This window comes from Dendrobates tinctorius, unplaced genomic scaffold, assembly GCF_039654945.1.
Source record: "Dendrobates tinctorius isolate UK_male_01 unplaced genomic scaffold, ASM3965494v1 ptg000067l, whole genome shotgun sequence".
NCBI lineage: Eukaryota > Metazoa > Chordata > Amphibia > Anura > Dendrobatidae > Dendrobates > Dendrobates tinctorius.
In genome coordinates this window covers 4754323-4775662 of record NW_027361735.1, presented here as the reverse complement: position 1 = coordinate 4775662, position 21340 = coordinate 4754323, and the positions used below count along the sequence as shown (strand labels likewise).

At 45.2% G+C, this 21340-nt stretch overlaps 1 long non-coding RNA gene across 1 annotated transcript in view; it reads right to left on the bottom strand.

Moving 5' to 3' along the window:
- Positions 1-358: 358 nt before the first annotated feature.
- The window catches only part of LOC141095137 (uncharacterized), a 42481-nt gene continuing 21499 nt past the window's right edge, over positions 359-21340 (bottom strand). Inside the window, exons 3-5 of the long non-coding RNA XR_012233317.1 lie at positions 853-1011; positions 652-772; positions 359-471 (exon numbers count right to left, since the gene is read on the bottom strand). This is a non-coding gene — a long non-coding RNA (uncharacterized lncRNA). The remainder of the gene's footprint in view (positions 472-651; positions 773-852; positions 1012-21340) is intronic.

Genomic DNA, 21340 nt, shown 5'->3' with positions numbered 1-21340 from the left:
TATAAATGTGATGTGGAAAAATATTGCCTAGTGAATTATTGATGCACTGATAAAATAGATAGACGTCTTTCATAGTGTTAACCCAGAAGCTGAGACAGTGGCAAAAGCACTAGTGAAACAAATCATACCAAGTTTTGGGATAAATAGATTACAATATACACGGGCGCTACCTAGCTATAAAATGTAGCTCAGATGCAGCAGGTAGGGAGACAGGGCTGTGTCGGTTCCTGTTTGAAACTAAAGACTGTAGAATTGTATACCTTACCGCGCTGTACTGAGCAGATGTATGGGACCAGCAAGGTCTGTAGTAGACAAAAACAAGGGGGGGGGGGGAAGGGGTGGAAATTATAGACCAATACTTACTTTTAAATGAAGTGTTAATGAAATATTCTTAGTAAATTTAAGGCGTTTATCTAGCAGATGCCTCGCCCGTGATGTTGTATTCGTAGTTTCTTGTAGTGGTCAGTGATACTGATGAAGGAATATATTGATAAAATTAGATTATCAATAATGTTAATATCTATACTAAAAGTTAGTAGGTTGACTATATTCACTACAGTTTTCTGAATGTTGCTATTTCCAGATAGAATTGGATATAATTAATACAAGTAACCGTGATAATATGACACAGTTGTAAAAGTGCCTCTCCACTTCTATTTGTGTGGAAGACGTAAACAGGAGCAGTATCCTCCTTTATAATGGAGTTTTTTTGATGTTGCAATTTCCTTCAGATGAGTACCGTAGTGCTTGCTGGCAGCCCATTGGTACAGTGCTGAACAGGTAGAATTAGATATAGTTAATACCAATAACCGTGATAGTATGTCACAGCTGTAAAAATGCCTCTCCACTTACTTATATTGGTGTGAAAGAGGTAAACAGGAACAGTATCCTCTCATATAAGCGTTGTAATGGAGTTTTTGGCAGTAACTGCTTTTTTCACTGATGGAGTGCTTATAATAATCCCTGCTAGCTGAATAGAGTAGGAGCAAGGTTTGCTAGTTATGTCAGGCACTATAGAAAAAATAAATAAAATAAATCACTTAATATTGTAATGTTGAAGTGATCAGTTAGCCCAATTAGGGCTTTTTGATCTAACTTACTTGTGCCGTTTGCTGAGTACCGTGATCTGCCCAGGTGATAGCTGTGGCGAAATAATTGCTGTGCGCGGGGAAGATGAGACTGCACCGCACGTAGCGGGGGAGCGGGTGAACGCTAGGCACCTCGTGTGCTCCGGCCGGAAGCAGCAGCAAGGACGGGGCGCGATTGGGGGGCGGAGCTCTGTGACGTCACAAGCTAGGAAAAAAGGACGGGTGCGCAGAAGGCACAAACCTTCTGCGCACCCGTCCTTTTTTCCTAGCTTCCCCGCTCACAGCAATTATTTCGCCACAGCTATCACCTGGGCAGGGGAAGATGAGAGGAGGAGGAGCCAGCAAAAGATACAGTAAAGGAGCAATACCAGAGAGGATATATTGTAATAACATTCCAATTTTTGTAAATAAAATCATTACAGCACTGGGACAAAGTTTTAAGATAGAGCTGAAAAATCATTGTGCATATCACCCTCAGTTGGCATAGCTGTTAGAAACACATAATGAGATACTTGATACGTGAAAACAAACTCAGGAATATTATGGAAGATACAAGGAAAAACTGGGTTTTCTACAGTACCTCCCACAGGTCATTCAAAATGATGTATGGCAGACTGTATGTTATGATCAAGCTTAGACCATTTGTAAGGCACTATGAGGAAGCTGACCAAACTTTAGCAGACTATATGACAAAGAAGCTAACAAACAAGGAGGTGTCTACTTCTATTCGAGGCAAGCCGTTCCTCAAGGATTAATAGTGAAACATGGAGAAAAGAAGCATAATCCAAGATGGGAAGGACCATTCCAAGTGTTGCCAACAACTCCAACTGCAGTAAGAGTGGCTGAAAGGAACCCATGGATTCACCTTTCTCACTGAAAACTTGTAAATATTTCCCAGGGAAAGGGAGTAAAGGGACAGATAGGGAATCACTATGCTGGCAACGGATTACTCAGGATACTCTCCAAGCGTGTGACAACAGAGCTTCTTTATTCAGGAACAATCAGGAACAATATATGATAAGCTTAATAGATCAGGAATAAATCATTTGTGTGTCTCTGTAGGGAGATGGACCGGGATGGTGGTATCTCTCTCGTGTCAGGGCCGGAACTGTCGGGACTGTCACCATTGTTGCCGGGGGAAAGACTTTCTGACTGGAAGAGACCTTTGCACCTGACTGTAGGGGCCGGGTCTGATATAAAAGGACGGGGTGCGCCAGTACAGGGCCTTTAGCGGGAAGACAGTGGGTGCTACAGGAGAAGGTGGACTGCCTCTCTGCAGACCAACGCCAACGAGCAGGCCTGCTTTGCGCTCTTTCATCCCTGCGCACACAGACTGTGTACCTCCAGAGACCATCACTCCTGTTGACTAAGACAAACCGTTCTTTACCGCTGACTTTTGCTGGCCTGCGACACAGTACTTATGACGCTGAAGCGTAATCGCGGCCTCCACTTCGGGACTTCATTCACCAAACGCGGTGCTGCAGTTACCCATCCGAGCAGTACCTTGTTCCAGGACCAGGAAAGGCCAGGATACGTTGCCTCAGTTAAGAGACAGTGCTTCACCTTTCTCTGGTACCAGTTCGGGAATTTCACACGTCATCTATGGCGCCATTGTGGGATTTTCCAGCCTCCTCTGTCCGAGAACCACAGACTGATAAGTTAACTCATTATTTGAACTTCTACTATTGCTCTATTACTGCACGTGCCTTGTTCACCTATATTCCCTCAACCCCTCTCTCCCTGCATGGAGTATTCACTGTTATAATAACTCTTTATAAAAAACCTGTTAACTCTTGCTCTGCCTCCTGCTCGTCACTGCATCCTGCGTTCCTGCTAGAACCTCACATCTCTATCTGTGCAGCATCTACAGCAGGCTGCTTCTCTCATGCACAGACACAGGAAAAACAGGAAATACAGTCACATGCTATCCCTGTGTGAGCCTCTGGGAGTTTTTTTTTTGTGTGCTAACTTTACAACCAGCATACAAATCTAGCAACTGAACATTCATAGACAAGAATGGAGTTGTTGTACTGAACATATTCCAACGTCCCCCACTCAACAGCCACTTATCCTGTTAGTCCCATTGCGTTTCTGAAGTCCACAAACTTCGCTCTTGATAATGGCTTTGTCATACCATCAGCTATCATCTTGTCAGACTCACAATAAATAAACTCGATTACACTACGTTCCACAAAGTCACGTAAGTGGTGATGTTTTACATCAATATGTTTAGTCCTTGCACTAATCTTCTCACTGCTGGCAAGTTTAACAAATCCTTGGTTGTCCTCATAGATAACTGTTGGTTGAGCTAATGGCTTGCTGGAATCTTTCAAAAGTTGTTTCAATCAAATTACTTCTTGACTTGCATAAGCAGCAGACATATATTCTGCTTCTGTAGAAGATAATGCGACTGACACTTATTTTCTGCTGTACCAAGAAATTGAATTTTCTCCTAACTTGAACAAGTAACCACTTGTTGATTTCCGATCACTTGAATCTCCAGCTCAATCTGCATCCACATAAACTCTGAGAGTGAGTTCTCCTGATGCATATATCTTGAGATTTAGCCCTTGAGTTTCTTTAAGATATTGAAGAATTCTCTTAATTGCATTCCAGTCTCTTTGGCATGACTTTCTTACACGTCGGCAGAGAATTCCGACTGTGGCTGTGATATCCAGACGAGTTGTGGTTGCTATGTACAGAAGCGCCCTGTCAGGTTACCTTTTGGGCATGCCTTCCCTTTTTTAAGATGGCGCCTTTTGTTTCATGTGCCCCTTGTCTTCCTGCCTTATAACTCCACCCCATACTCTAGTATATGCACGAATATTCTGCCTGTGCTCTGTTCCTGGTGGTTTCCTGGCTTCCTGGCTGCTCCTGCAAACCTGTGTGAATATCCTGCTCCTCACTCTCTGGGGTCCTGCTCTTTTTGGGTTGCCCCCACTGACTTCACCCAGGGCTGTGGGGTACTCAGTACCGGGCCGGTATCAGGGGATGATGTGTCAGAGCAGCGGTGACCCGGTCCGTGGCCCTGGGTGCCCAATGTCAATGGCTGAGATGTTGTTTGTAATTTAGTTTATATGGAAAGTTCGTGACGCCACCTGTGGTGTTTGGCAAGTGAGGTGTTAGCCAATGCTGCGTGCAGATCCTCTGGGGCTGATGGTGTGTTGCAGCTTAGATGGTGTAGCTCCCCACAGGTGAAGCTGTAACCCCAGGGCAGTGTAGGGGCGATGGAGAAGTAGAGGCACTGAATGGTGTAGATGTTGATACCCAGATGTAGCGGTGCTGATGCGGGAATGAATGGAGGACACCAGAGCTTGCAGTTTCAAAGCTTTACTCACAGTTTGTAGTGCACACTGGTGCCTGCTTCGGTACCGTGTCCTCCGGGGCAGAGGCTCAGCCAACTTCCAGGCAAGATAGGACTCTCCCTGCCAGCACCCCACCAACGTGTGCCTTCCTGAACGACTCCTCTATTGCGCCTTTTAATGTGAAGAGCTCCAGTACCGTGGTTCTCTGAAGTTCCTCCTATCAGATGTCCCTAACGACTCCACTTGTATGACAGACAGCTGTAGCCTGCTTCGGGGACTCCCTTGTCCTGAATCCCGGCTCTCTATCAGTTCGCTGTTGTGTCCCAAGCCTTGGTTGGGAGTAGTGCATTTACAGCCAACTACTCCACCGGTGTCTGCTGCAGAACCATAAATGTCCATACAACCTCGGGACCGGGCCCTGGCCTTGCACTGAGAACCTATAGGCAGGGTTCCTATCCAACCCACTCCTCCTCTCTGTTCTCACTCCTCTTCGCTCTGTACTTGGCCTTCTCTCTCTTATGGAAATGCAGGTTACAGTTCTACGTCTCTACTTCTCTTTCCTTTCCCGTGCCAGCTGGCTCAGGTCACTGAGGGAGCTGCAGCACTCCTTCCTCCATCCCTTCTTCCAGGGACCTCTGGGACTCGCCCCAGACTCTCCTCTCTCAGACTGTCCTGAGACTCCCTCCAGACTCCACTCAGACTGAACACCTAAATGCTATCTTTCCTAGTCTCTTATACTAACTCCACCCAACTCCCAGCACATCTCGTGTTACGAAGCAGGGTTCCATGAAGGGTGCTCTGTTACTCCCAGCCTGAAGCTGCTATGTGGCCCCACTGACCTATCCTGTGTGTGGGATGCAGGTGGTGGAGTGCGGCAAGGAGTTTCCACCTTACCTGGTAGGAGAAGGTGCAGTACCTCTGTGGCGACTGAGCCTCAGGGGCGCCACATATTCATCTGTGCCAGTGTACCTTCTGCGCTTGACTGCTCTTGATTCTTCCTTAGTGCCGCTGACCTTCACCTGCAATTGCTAAACACGTAAGCTGGTAGTAGCTCAGGTTCTGCCTTTGTTTAATTATCTGCAAAGCTCAGGACTGCTCTGCTTAATTTGAGACTTCTATCAGGCCTCCCTGGATAATATAACATCTTGTTTGGACTTGCTTATCTGTGCATGGACTAGACACGGACTTACTTGTTTCCAGCCTTCTCAAGTATAGACTACGCTTCACAGATTGTTTTGTTGATTGCATTTCTCACTGAGGTTTCCAGCGGACTTGATAAGTTGTATTCAGTAGTTATTCTAAGTGTTATGGACTTCAGTTTTCTGTACACTTGTGTGAAGCACCGTGTGTTATCAATATAGAATTTTTCACCTACAAACTGTATCCTGTATTGTCTTGTTCCACGCAAAGAGACTCTTGAATCCTCCAGTATAATTATTACACGTCCAAACTAGTGTTGAGCATTCTGATACTGCAAATATCGGGTATCGGCCGATATTCCCAGTATTGGAATTCCGATACTGAGTTCCGATACTTTTAGCATATCGAATACCGGAATCGAAAGTTCCCATAATGCTATGAGCCAGTTTGATTTGATTCAGCCAATGAGGAATCCTAAGTAGTGTGGGAACATCCTGTTAGGCATGTAGGCATGTTAACTAATGGCATGGCTGTGATTGGCTGCTGAAATGATGTCACGATGCACTATAATTCAGTTAGGGACAGGACGCTACTGCTGTTCAGACTCTGAGGGACAGTTAGAGATAGCGATTTTCTATATAGTGCTTTACCCAGGCTACTTTATGAACCGCTGTAGCTTTCTTTTGCCTTGCAGCACTGTTCACAGCTGTCTGCAAGGTCTTTGTGTGTGAGTGCAGCTCACGCTGTAGTTTGTTCTGCAGCCACCTCTGGTTGTAGGCCGCTCAGTGTGCGTCACTGCCTCATACATATTTTTTTTCTTTATTGCTGCTCATTTTTACTGATTTTTCCTGTTAGTGTGCATCCATCCGTATCCATCTACATTGGTTGCAAACACTATATAAGGGTAGATAGCGGAGCCTTTCTGCAGCCTTTCAGTGCTAGTGCACAGTTCTCTGCACTGTTCACGGCTGTCTGTGAGGTCTCTGTGTGTGAGTGCAGCTCACGCTGTAGTGTGTTCTGCAGCCACCTCTGAGTGTAGTCCGCTCAGCGTGCGTCACTGCCTCATACATTGTCCTTTTTTGCTGTAGTGCTGCTTATTTTTCCTGAATTTCTCCTATTAGTGTGCTTCCATCCGTATCCAGCTAGATTGGTTGCAAACACTATATAAGAGTAGATAGAGGAGCCTTTTTGCTGGCTTGTGCCCTGCAGCCCCAGCCAGATTAGTATTAGCCTATTTTTTGGAGCCTCATCTATTGCATTGTAGGTTACCTTCCTGCATTGTAATAGCTCCAAAAAGTTTGTGATACTATCGCTTTTACATCTTTGGTCACATCTGTTTTGTTTTTTTGAAAAAAAACACGTAAATAAAGTTCACCAAACACTCCACTTTACAGTTGTGTAGGCCACATTAGATCATATTAAAGTGTAGTCCACACACTTTATAAAATTATTGTTTATTATACCTGTTAGCAGCTGTTCAGGAATAAGCACACTAAGCCCTTAGTACTTTTCTGCCTATCTTTATCAGTCTACCAAGATGAAGAAGGCAGGGAGTAAGGCATGTGGTCGTGGGCGTGGAGTTTCAGCAGGGAGAGGACGTGGGGATTCTGTGCCTGCTGCGGGCACCAGTGACTCAGCATCCCCCAGTTTTAACAGGGAACAGTCCTTTATGCGCAGCTTTGTAGGAGCTCGCCGTACCCCACTGCTGCGGGAGGAACAAATTGAAGCCGTTGTCGGATGGATGGCAGCTAATGCATCGACTTCAATTACTTCCACTTCCTCTCAGGTCCAAAAGATATTTGACTTATCTCGTACTAGAATCATGGGCATCTGTCTCTTCACCACCTGCCAAATTGCCCAGGCAGTCAGAGAGCCCTGGACAGGAGCCATCTCATTCTCTACTTCTGTTCTCTTAATCTCTTGGCTTGGAAAGAGGGGACGCCAGACAAAAATAGCAATAGATACTCCAGGCCACTAAACTCACCCTAATGGGCCCTGGCAATCCCTGCCTAACCGCGGAGGTTGGCACCCTAGTTGCAGACGATAGTGGCGCCCCCGCTCAACGTCGGTGACCCTAATACACCCTAAGAGACCCTAGTCCACGGCGAGGATACACAAAAAAACACACAAACACACAGTAACCACCCGAAAAAACCCCTGGTGGAGAGACTGTATAACGTCTCTAAGATATTTGACTTATCTCGTACTAGAATCATGGGCATATAGACCCACCCCAAATAATATCTCGTAGTAAAAAATACTGATATATGGCAGCTTATAATGACTTATCTCGTAATAAAAAGGCTTATGTTGCAAAAAATGACAGACCTGATATAGCCCCCCCCAAAAAAAAAAGGGAAAAAAAGAAAAAACGTTTATACAGTAAAAAGTGCAGCCACAAGGATGCACAATCCAAGCACTTCAGGTTACATAACCACAAGAATTATCCACCAGTTATAAATTAGTGGCATGAAAATAATATACACAACGCTTTTTAAGTCATAAATAGTGGACATAATAGTCCTACATATAAACAATGGTGGCAACAAAAAACAATCCCTGATTGCCAGGTTGCCCTAGTACAAAAACATTTTGCCATCCATCAAACAATAGGTCTGTCAGCGTTATGAAATTAGTAATACTTATCAGCCATCAGAAGATATGAGGAACAGCCTGACGCGTTTCCCCCTCCTAGATATTGAGGGTTCATCAGGGGCAAAGAAGAAAAGGGGATTCCATCCCCCTGGCCGAAAGATCAGTGCAGTGTGCGGCGTCTTTTCCGTGTCTCTGAGACTCATATTTACCGCGTTCTAGTTGTGACGTCACTTCCGGTGACGCGCCGCGATCACGTGTGGTGTAAACGATAATCTTATTGGAGGGATTTAGAAGCATGGAACACCGGAAACGTCACTTTCGCAATGATCACACATAGTGGGGAAGAGTTATGATGGACACCATCCTGCTTCCTATCCAATCATGCACCAGCGGCGTCACTTCCGGACTCGTACCCCGGAACTTGCGCTTCCTATACATCGCGTCTTGCATCACCCAAATTATATCAAAGCATAAGATGGATCCATGTAGCAGCTCATAATTTTAGATAATCGCTACAGAATGTAATATTATAATCATATGTCATTACGAGAAATATTAATAATAACTCAGTAAAAAAATTCCAGGACATCTCCAACAAAATAGAAAAATATATAAAGATATCCCTTATGGGTAGAGCATTAGTCATCATTACAGAGCCCTCAAGAGACCTCTATGTATCCAAAAGAAGAAAATAATAAATAACAAAGTAACACAATGGACACAAAAAATAGCATACTGGATTCATCGAGTACCATCTTATAAAAAGCTAGTAAAATTCAACTGCTCGTTTAAGCCATTAGGGCTTTGTGATTCAAGCCAGAAAATCCAACGTGTCTCACGTTGTAGGATTTTCTTGTCCCAATCCCCCTGTCTTGCCAGGATTTGAACTCTCTCAATAACACAGAAACCAATCTGCTTCTCGTCCCCACCATGAACCAGGTTAACATGGCGTGCTAATGGTGTATCTCTCTTATGTCTGATATCACCCAAATGTTCACCAATACGTATGCGGAGCTCACGTTTGGTTTTGCCCACATAATCTCGGGGACAAGAACATTTGCATAAGTAAACAACCCCTGCAGTTTTGCAATTCGCAAATGAATTCTTCTTGTATATCCTTTTCGTGTAAGCACTAGTAAAGGTTTTCGAGGGTATAACATACTTGCAAAAACTACAGTGTCCACATCTGAACGTTCCAACCTGCCTATTTGTTAACCATGTTCCCTCCTTCTTCTGAGGTTCAAGATGACTCTTTACCACTATGTCCCTGATAGATTTACCCCTCCTAATAGTCACTGAAGGTCTAGAAGGAATTATCTCTCTAATATCCCGATCGGTCCTGAGAATAGCCCAGTGTTTCTTCAAAATCTCCATTACTCTCTTGAGGAACAATCAGGTGATCTATGGGGTAGGTTTAGGGACAGGGGTTACCCCATCAATACTATTCAGCCAGCTTACAATCTGGCAAGACGGACAAGGAGATCATCTTTATTGGTCCCGAGAGAGAAGAAAAACCCTGACAGCCTTGTTAGGTTGATAGGCACGTTTGATGATCAGTCAGGGAGAGTAATGGAGATTTTGAAGAAACACTGGGCTATTCTCAGGACCGATCGGGATATTAGAGAGATAATTCCTTCTAGACCTTCAGTGACTTATAGGAGGGGTAAATCTATCAGGGACATAGTGGTAAAGAGTCATCTTGAACCTCAGAAGAAGGAGGGAACATGGTTAACAAATAGGCAGGTTGGAACGTTCAGATGTGGACACTGTAGTTTTTGCAAGTATGTTATACCCTCGAAAACCTTTATTAGTGCTTACACGAAAAGGATATACAAGATGAATTCATTTGTGAATTGCAAAACTGCAGGGGTTGTTTACTTATGCAAATGTTCTTGTCCCCGAGATTATGTGGGCAAAACCAAACGTGAGCTCCGCATACGTATTGGTGAACATTTGGGTGATATCAGACATAAGAGAGATACACCATTAGCACGCCATGTTAACCTGGTTCATGGTGGGGACGAGAAGCAGATTGGTTTCTGTGTTATTGAGAGAGTTCAAATCCTGGCAAGACAGGGGGATTGGGACAAGAAAATCCTACAACGTGAGACACGTTGGATTTTCTGGCTTGAATCACAAAGCCCTAATGGCTTAAACGAGCAGTTGAATTTTACTAGCTTTTTATAAGATGGTACTCGATGAATCCAGTATGCTATTTTTTGTGTCCATTGTGTTACTTTGTTATTTATTATTTTCTTCTTTTGGATACATAGAGGTCTCTTGAGGGCTCTGTCATGATGACTAATGCTCTACCCATAAGGGATATCTTTATATATTTTTCTATTTTGTTGGAGATGTCCTGGAATTTTTTTACTGAGTTATTATTAATATTTCTCGTAATGACATATGATTATAATATTATATTCTGTAGCGATTATCTAAAATTATGAGCTGCTACATGGATCCATCTTATGCTTTGATATAATTTGGGTGATGCAAGACGCGATGTATAGGAAGCGCAAGTTCCGGGGTATGAGTCCGGAAGTGACGCCGCTGGTGCATGATTGGATAGGAAGCAGGATGGTGTCCATCATAACTCTTCCCCACTATGTGTGATCATTGCGGAAGTGACGTTTCCGGTGTTCCATGCTTCTAAATCCCTCCAATAAGATTATCGTTTACACCACACGTGATCGCGGCGCGTCACCGGAAGTGACGTCACAACTAGAACGCGGTAAATATGAGTCTCAGAGACACGGAAAAGACGCCGCACACTGCACTGATCTTTCGGCCAGGGGGATGGAATCCCCTTTTCTTCTTTGCCCCTGATGAACCCTCAATATCTAGGAGGGGGAAACGCGTCGGGCTGGGCCTCATATCTTCTGATGGCTGATAAGTATTACTAATTTCATAACGCTGACAGACCTATTGTTTGATGGATGGCAAAATGTTTTTGTACTAGGGCAACCTGGCAATCAGGGATTGTTTTTTGTTGCCACCATTGTTTATATGTAGGACTATTATGTCCACTATTTATGACTTAAAAAGCGTTGTGTATATTATTTTCATGCCACTAATTTATATCTGGTGGATAATTCTTGTGGTTATGTAACCTGAAGTGCTTGGATTGTGCATCCTTGTGGCTGCACTTTTTACTGTATAAACGTTTTTTCTTTTTTTCCCTTTTTATTTGGGGGGGGCTATATCAGGTCTGTCATTTTTTGCAGCATAAGCCTTTTTATTACGAGATAAGTCATTATAAGCTGCCATATATCAGTATTTTTTACTACGAGATATTATTTGGGGTGGGTCTATATGCCCATGATTCTAGTACGAGATAAGTCAAATATCTTAGAGACGTTATATAGTCTCTCCACCAGGGTTTTTTTCGGGTGGTTACTGTGTGTTTGTGTGTTTTTTTGTGTATCCTCGCCGTGGACTAGGGTCTCTTAGGGTGTATTAGGGTCACCGACGTTGAGCGGGGGCGCCACTATCGTCTGCAACTAGGGTGCCAACCTCCGCGGTTAGGCAGGGATTGCCAGGGCCCATTAGGGTGAGTTTAGTGGCCTGGAGTATCTATTACTATTTTTGTCTGGTGTCTGTTTAAATATTACCCTAGTCCCTATGAACTGGGATTGTCCAGATTTTAAATATTGATTAAAAGTGAAGTTTTAGGGATCACTTTTTCTGTTGCTACCTTGGTTTCTTTTTTGTCTTTGATCCCAAAATATTTTTTGGAGGTTTTTTGCTTGATTAGCATGGCTGGTTTTTTGTCGGGTCCCATTGACACTAAGAGATGGCTAGATGATGCTAAAGAGGTATTCTCAGAATTAGAAACTGATTCCTTGTCTGCTACGGGTCCCTCTCTCAGGACACTGTTTTCCGATCTGCTTGAGGCATTTAAAGATAACATTAAATCCTGGTGGGAAGTACAATCATTAGAAAACTATATTAAACAAAAAATTGTTCCACGGGGGCTGAGGATTCATTTGACACCTGCCCCTAGATGTAGAACCCCAATATTGTTGAACAAGTGGGAGGAGGAACTAACTGCCTCATCCCTACGTTTAATGCAGGTGTTGCTGGATGAAGAGAAAGTCACTCTTGACAAAACCTCCCTGAAGGTGAAGGAATTGACAGAGAATGTGCTGAAATTTAAAACAACTACTGATTTTGCTACAAAGGCGGAGAATCTTAAAACTGCGGTTGAGAAGTATCAACTGTATATTAAAGAGAGGAAACATAGGAGGTTTATAAGGGATACAACAGAATTTAAAGAAAAGAGGGCATATCCTGCTCTTTCGGATAAGAAAAATTGTCCTACAGATATATCATCCTCAGAGGTTGAGTCATCAGACGCTGAGGGAAATCTGGGATATCACGGTAGAAAAAATAACTACAGAAGTAGGGGACGCAGTCGTAGAGGTGGTGGTAGAAGATGGCAGGAAACAGACAGGTTCTATGGAAGAGCACAAATGAATACTACTTCAGGGCATATAAATCAGCCCTCCTCTACGGCTGGTGCATCATCATCCCCCTCCTCCTCTTTTTTAGAACCGAAGGGTTTGGCTCCCTACAAACTAAGGGAACGTACCAAGTAGGGATGAAGAGGGGGTATAACAACCAGATTATTAATCTGTCCTCTTATGCTCCTACAAATGTGGAGATTGATGTCCTGAGTAGAGGACTCTCCTTTGTACCAACTACTAAATTTGATCCGTTTGAATGGATAAAAGACATTAATTTGTTTATACGGAAATTGAAATGGAAAAAATTTTTTGCTATGGGTGACAAGGCTAAGTGTCAGCAATTAGGTATAACATTGAAGGAATTTCCTGATGTTCTTCTTCTAACCAATTTGGCAGAGGAAGGACAACGGGAAATTGGGGCTGGACCATTTTCAGATCTGAAATTAAAGAGTAAAAGGACACCCCCGATAGGGGAGATTGGGTGCATTGACATCTTTTTCAGCTAGTTTCTGACGAGATTCGTAATATCAATCCTAAAACTGAACAGACTCAACCCATTCTCTCTTATTGTGAAAGAAAGGCCCTGGAAGGGTTGATGAACAACATGCAGATTATATTGAAGCCGTCAGATAAGGGAGGCAATACAGTTATCCTGGAAAGGGATAAATACATTGAGATGTGTCTCTCTATTCTGTCCGATCAATCGACTTATGAGACTTTGAAAGTAGATCCCACAAAGGACTTTAGTTTTGGACTGTCTAAGATCCTGATGAAAGCCCTCGAAACAAAGTTAGTTTCAAAAAATGAATTTGACTTTCTGTTGCCAAAATGGCCAGTCATTGCAACATTTTATGCATTACCAAAAATTCATAAGGGTATTGACCCACTAAAAGGGAGACCAATTGTCTCTGGGATCGACGCCCTGTGCCAAAACTCCAGTGTCTATTTGGATAAATTGTTGAGACCATTTGTGTTGGCCCTTCCCTCCTACCTTAGAGATACTATGGATCTCCTAAATAAACTAGAGGGGATCATAGTTGACCCAGGTAGTATCTTAGCAGCAATTGATGTAGAAGCTCTGTACAGCAGTATTAGACATACTGAAGGCCTAAAGGCGGTCGACTACTTTCTTAAAGGTAGGGGGGTTCATCTGGGGGCACACAATAAATTTTTGTTACAGCTTCTGGAGTTTGTACTCTGCCATAATTATTTTTTGTTTAATGGCAGATACTTCCACCAGCTCAGGGGCACTGCGATGGGGAGCCCTTGTGCCCCCACGTATGCTAATTTGCTCCTGGGCTGGTGGGAGGACACTGTGGTGTTCAGGGACGAGGATGTCGTCTGGTCCCCTAACATTGTGTTTTGGGGACGTTACATCGATGACATTCTCGTCCTATGGGCAGGAGACCGGGAGTCCTTCAAGTCCTTGGTGGACTATTTGAACAAGAATGAGATGGGTTTGTTCTTTACACATGAGATTGGGGGGGATAGCATCACTTTCTTGGATACTACAATATCCATTGAAAGGGATGGATCCCTAAAAACATCCCTGTATCGTAAACCCACATCAACGAACAGTCTTTTAAGATGGGAGAGTCATCACCCTCCCCCCTGAAATGTGGTATCCCCAGGGGGCAGTTTCTCAGACTTAGGAGGAACTGCTCTGACTGGGGTGATTTTGAGGAACAATCAGGTGATCTATGGGGTAGGTTTAGGGACAGGGGTTACCCCATCAATACTATTCAGCCAGCTTACAATCTGGCAAGACGGACAAGGAGATCATCTTTATTGGTCCCGAGAGAGAAGAAAAACCCTGACAGCCTTGTTAGGTTGATAGGCACGTTTGATGATCAGTCAGGGAGAGTAATGGAGATTTTGAAGAAACACTGGGCTATTCTCAGGACCGATCGGGATATTAGAGAGATAATTCCTTCTAGACCTTCAGTGACTTATAGGAGGGGTAAATCTATCAGAGACATAGTGGTAAAGAGTCATCTTGAACCTCAGAAGAAGGAGGGAACATGGTTAACAAATAGGCAGGTTGGAACGTTCAGATGTGGACACTGTAGTTTTTGCAAGTATGTTATACCCTCGAAAACCTTTACTAGTGCTTACACGAAAAGGATATACAAGATGAATTCATTTGCGAATTGCAAAACTGCAGGGGTTGTTTACTTATGCAAATGTTCTTGTCCCCGAGATTATGTGGGCAAAACCAAACGTGAGCTCCGCATACGTATTGGTGAACATTTGGGTGATATCAGACATAAGAGAGATACACCATTAGCACGCCATGTTAACCTGGTTCATGGTGGGGACGAGAAGCAGATTGGTTTCTGTGTTATTGAGAGAGTTCAAATCCTGGCAAGACAGGGGGATTGGGACAAGAAAATCCTACAACGTGAGACACGTTGGATTTTCTGGCTTGAATCACAAAGCCCTAATGGCTTAAACGAACAGTTGAATTTTACTAGCTTTTTATAAGATGGTACTCGATGAATCCAGTATGCTATTTTTTGTGTCCATTGTGTTACTTTGTTATTTATTATTTTCTTCTTTTGGATACATAGAGGTCTCTTGAGGGCTCTGTCATGATGACTAATGCTCTACCCATAAGGGATATCTTTATATATTTTTCTATTTTGTTGGAGATGTCCTGGAATTTTTTTACTGAGTTATTATTAATATTTCTCGTAATGACATATGATTATAATATTATATTCTGTAGCGATTATCTAAAATTATGAGCTGCTACATGGATCCATCTTATGCTTTGATATAATTTGGGTGATGCAAGACGCGATGTATAGGAAGCGCAAGTTCCGGGGTACGAGTCCGGAAGTGACGCCGCTGGTGCATGATTGGATAGGAAGCAGGATGGTGTCCATCATAACTCTTCCCCACTATGTGTGATCATTGCGAAAGTGACGTTTCCGGTGTTCCATGCTTCTAAATCCCTCCAATAAGATTATCGTTTACACCACACGTGATCGCGGCGCGTCACCGGAAGTGACGTCACAACTAGAACGCGGTAAATATGAGTCTCAGAGACACGGAAAAGACGCCGCACACTGCACTGATCTTTCGGCCAGGGGGATGGAATCCCCTTTTCTTCTTTGCCCCTGATGAACCCTCAATATCTAGGAGGGGGAAACGCGTCGGGCTGGGCCTCATATCTTCTGATGGCTGATAAGTATTACTAATTTCATAACGCTGACAGACCTATTGTTTGATGGATGGCAAAATGTTTTTGTACTAGGGCAACCTGGCAATCAGGGATTGTTTTTTGTTGCCACCATTGTTTATATGTAGGACTATTATGTCCACTATTTATGACTTAAAAAGCGTTGTGTATATTATTTTCATGCCACTAATTTATATCTGGTGGATAATTCTTGTGGTTATGTAACCTGAAGTGCTTGGATTGTGCATCCTTGTGGCTGCACTTTTTACTGTATAAACGTTTTTTCTTTTTTTCCCTTTTTATTTGGGGGGGCTATATCAGGTCTGTCATTTTTTGCAGCATAAGCCTTTTTATTACGAGATAAGTCATTATAAGCTGCCATATATCAGTATTTTTTACTACGAGATATTATTTGGGGTGGGTCTATATGCCCATGATTCTAGTACGAGATAAGTCAAATATCTTAGAGACGTTATATAGTCTCTCCACCAGGGGTTTTTTCGGGTGGTTACTGTGTGTTTGTGTGTTTTTTTGTGTATCCTCGCTGTGGACTAGGGTCTCTTAGGGTGTATTAGGGTCACCGACGTTGAGCGGGGGCGCCACTATCGTCTACAACTAGGGTGCCAACCTCCGCGGTTAGGCAGTGATTGCCAGGGCCCATTAGGGTGAGTTTAGTGGCCTGGAGTATCTATTACTATTTTTGTCTGGTGTCTGTTTAAATATTACCCTAGTCCCTATGAACTGGGATTGTCCAGATTTTAAATATTGATTAAAAGTGAAATTTTAGGGATCACTTTTTCTGTTGCTACCTTGGTTTCCTTTTTGTCTTTGATCCCAAAATATTTTTTGGAGGTTTTTTGCTTGGAAAGAGGGGACCAGCCAAGCAGCATTCTAGAATGTGAAGAAGAGGGAGCATGCGGTGATGCGTAACAGCTTTGTCCCTCTGAATCTGAAGAGGCGGGTGGGCCAGTGCCTATGGTCAGCACACGTCAGTACGCATCTGATGATGAGACTCAGGTGCCACTTTCTGGTGCGTACTGTGCTGGCGAGACTACCCAGGAGAAGCAGGTGTTTGAAGAGGGTAGTGTAGATTATGAGGTCCTTGACCCATCATGGCGTAAGGAACAGGAAGGTGGTGGGAGCAGCTCTGAGGAAGAGATTCCCCGAACGGCCAAGACAGGAGGGAGAGGGAGGGGGCAGACTTGGTTGCCTGTAGCCTCCACTTCGGCACCCATTAGGAGCATTCCTCTTCCAAAACCCAAAACGGGTGCTCCCAGAACTTGCAGTGCGTGGTCCTTTTTTGACACAGTTGCAGATGACATTTGCTTTGTCAAATGCAAGCTGTGTAATCAGAAAGTCAAAAGAGGGAAAAGTGTCAGCAACCTTAATACCACAAATATGTGGAAACATGTGCGGACCAAGCACGTGGTGGAGTTACAAAGACACACTGAAGATGTAGGCCAATCTACAGCACCACCTACCACCTCTTCTGCTCGTGTTGTAGCCTCTTCCTCCAGCTCACACACAGCTGGTTCGGCTTCCTCACAGGATCGCCATGGAAGAACCTCTGGCACTGTTGTACAGTGACCCAGTGTAATTACACCCACAGCACCACGTTCCCTGTCATCTTCACACTCCCAGGCCACTCTACAGCCATCGGTAGCACAGACATGGGAGAAAAGGCAGACATACTCGGCAAACCATCCCCGAGCACAGGCTCTGAATGCTGGCATTGCAAAACTACTGGCCCTTGAAATGCTCTCATTCAGGCTGGTGGAGACTGACACCTTCCGTAACTTCATGGCATTGGCAGTCCCACAATACAATGTGCCCAGTCGCTTTTATTTCAGCAGGCAAGCAGTCCCTGCCCTGCAAAAGCATGTGGAGGGAAAAATTAAACATGCGCTACTAAACGCCATCAGTAGCAAGGTCCACCTGACCACCGATGCGTGGACCAGTAACCATGGACAGGGACGATACCTTTCCCTCACTGCCCATTGGGTAAATGATGTGGAGCCGATTAGAGATCTTGAGAGTGGCACTGTACGTGTTCTGCCAACTCCAAGGATTGCAGGAATCCAGTCTGTACACATTGACTCCTCCTCATACTCCAGTTCCTCTGAATCAGCGCTGCAGGAGCCGTCACGGTCTACCTCCACATGGACCCGTGAATGCTTACCTGTTACGACCGATATGAGCACAGCCGTGGGCAAACGTCAACAGGCCACACTGAAATTAATTTCTTTGGGGACTCGAAGCCACACAGTGCAGGAGCTCTGGAATGCCATCAAGCAGGAGAGCGACGTGTGGGTTGTGCCAACGAATCTCCAGCCAGGCTTGGTAGTGTGTGACAATGGCCGAAATCTGGTGGCAGCTCTGGGCCTAGGCAACCTCATTCACATCCCATGTCTGGCACATGTGCTCAACTTGGTCGTGCAGAGTTTTTTGAGGGACTATCCGGATCTTGATGCACTGCTGCACAAGGTCCGCATAGAGTGCGCTCACTTGCGGCGTTCCAGCATGGCAAGATCACGCATTGCAGCTCTGCAGCGACGATTCCATCTTCCGGAACATGGCATCATATGTGACCTACCCACCAGGTGGAATTCAACGTAACATATGTTGGAGCAGTTGTGTGAGCAGTAGGCAGCAGTAATGAAGTACCAGCTGCATCAGGCACAAACAAGTCGCACTGCACGCCGTTCACACTTCACCACCACTGACTGGGCCTCTATGAAGGACAGCTGACACGTTTTGCGTGCCTTCGATGATTCCACGCGGATGGCGAGTGCAGATGATGCACTAGTCAGCATGACTGTCCCCCTTATCTGCCTGCTTCAAAAACCACTGCAAGCGCTAAAGGAGGAGGTTTTGGAAGAGGTGGAGGATGAGGAGTCACAAATGCCATCTGCTTCTGGACAGTCTGCGCAACGTGGTTCCTCACAAAGGCCTAGGCAGGGGACAGTTTGTGAGGAGGATGAGGAGGAGTCAATGGAGGAGGAAGACATCTCTCCAGAGGAGGGAGGTACACAATGCTCTAGTAGTCAGTATGTAGAGCGAGGGTGGGGTGATGCAGAGCAGGCAGAGATGACGCCTCAAGCAGGGGACAGCGTTTCTTGGCCTGTTGGGAGTCTGCAGCACATGGTTGATTTCATGCTGCAGTGCCTGAGAAACGACCGCCACATCGCCCACATTCTCAATACGGCTGATCATTGGGTGTACACCCTCCTAGATCCTCACTACTGGGACTACTTACAAAGCCTCATAACACCATTGAACCGGGAGCATAAAATGCGGGAGTACCAAGACACACTGGTGCATTTCATCATGTTCTTCATTCCACCCGAGAGCAGTGCTGCTAGTGCTTTACAAAGCAGCTCTGTGCATCGAGGCAGTGGAGGAAGCTCTTCACAAAGAAGGAGCAGAAGCAGGACTCAGCACAAGGCAAGACCAGTATGGCCCAAATGTGGCAAAGTTTTGTGTGCCCGCCACAAATGTCTACACATCACAGACGGCTCCAGTCAGCAGGAGGCAACGTTTCCATCAAATGGTGACAGACTACATGTCTTGCCCACTCAGTGTACTCCCAGACGGCTCTTCCCCCTTCAAGTTTTGGGTCTCTAAGCTGGATACATGGCCAGAGCTTAGCCAGTATGCATTGGAGGTGCTGGCTTGCCCTGCTCCTAGTGTATTATCGGAATGCGTCTTTAGTGCCGCAGGTGGTGTACTAACAGACCGTCGCATGTGACTAACCTCCGATAACGTTGAACAGCTTACTTTTCTGAAAATGAACAAGGCCTGGATCTCGCTGGAATTTGCCAGTCCTCTTCCAGATTAAATAATTGGTTCGCAACAGTATCCAGGTCTCCTGTTGTGTTCATGTTTCTACCACCTGAACTGTAATCCCTGGGCTCCAACACCGCCAGTTGCTGCTCAGAAGTGCCATCTGCACAGAGAAAAACACTAGATCCTGTGTTAGTGGGGTTCAGTAACGCCGACTGCTCCCCGGCTGTGTGTCTGGCAATATCTCCTGCTCCCTCCACATTCATCCCAACATCAGATATTAAACTTGCTCCAATTAGGCCTCAGCCTACTCCATGATTGACCCTGGGCTCCAATACCGCCAGTTGCTGCTCAGAAGTGCCGTCTGCACAGAGAAAAGCACCAGCTCCTGTGTTAGTGAGGTTCAGTAAGGCCAGCTGCTCCCATGCTGTGTGTCCGGCAATATCTCCTGCTCCCTCCACATTCACACTACAACTGATTTTAAACTTGCTCCAATTAGGCCTCAGCCTACTCCATGATTGACCCTGGGCTCCAACACCGCCAGTTGCTGCTCAGAAGTGCCATCTGCACAGAGAAAAACACTAGGTCCTGTGTTAGTGGGGTTCAGTAACATCAGCTGCTCCCCTGCTGTGTGTCCGGCAACATCTCCTGCTCCCTCCACATTCATCCCAACATCAGATATTAAACTTGCTCCAATTAGGCCTCAGCCTACTCCATGATTGACCCTGGGCTCCAACATCGCCAGTTGCTGCTCAGAAGTGCCGTCTGCACAGAGAAAAACACTAGCTCCTGTGTTAGTGGGGTGCAGTAACGCCAGCTGCTCCCCTGCTGGGTGTCCGGCAATATCTCCTGCTCCCTCCACATTCACTCTACAACTGATTTTAAACTTGCTCCAATTAGGCCTCAGCCTACTCCATGATTGACCCTGGGCTCCAACACCGTCAGTTGCTGCTCAGAAGTGCCTTCTGCACAGAGAAAAACACCAGCTTCTGTGTTAGTGGAGTTCAGTAACTCCAGCTGCTCCCCTACTGTGTGTCCGGCAATATCTCCTGCTCCCTCCACATTCACACTACAACTGATTTTAAACTTGCTCCAATTAGGCCTCAGCCTACTCCATGATTGACCCTGGGCTCCAACACCGCCAGTTGTTGCTCAGAAGTGCCATCTGCACAGAGAAAAACACCAGCTCTTGTGTTAGTGGGGTTCAGTAACGCCAGCTGCTCCCCTGCTGTGTGTCCGGCAATATCTCCTGCTCCCTCCACATTCACACTACAACTGATTTTAAACTTGCTCCAATTAGGCCTCAGCCTACTCCATGATTGACCCTGGGCTTCAACACCGCCAGTTGCTGCTCAGAAGTGCCATCTGCACAGAGAAAAACACTAGCTCCTGTGTTAGTGGGGTGCAGTAACGCCAGCTGCTCCCCTGCTGTGTGTCCGGCAATATCTCCTGCTCCCTCCACATTCATCCGAACATCAGATTTTAAACTTGCTCCAATTAGGCCTTAGCCTACTCCATGATTGACCCTGGGCTCCAACACTGCCAGTTGCTGCTCAGAAGTGCCGTCTGCACAGAGAAAAACACTAGCTCCTGTGTTAGTGGGGTTCAGTAACGCCAACTGCTCCCCTGCTGTGTATCCGGCAATATCTCCTGCTCCCTCAAAATTCACCCAACATCAGATATTAATCTTGTTTCAATTAGGCCTCAGCCTACGCCATGATTGACCCTGGGCTCCAACACTGCCAGTTGCTGCTCAGAAGTGCCGTCTGCACAGAG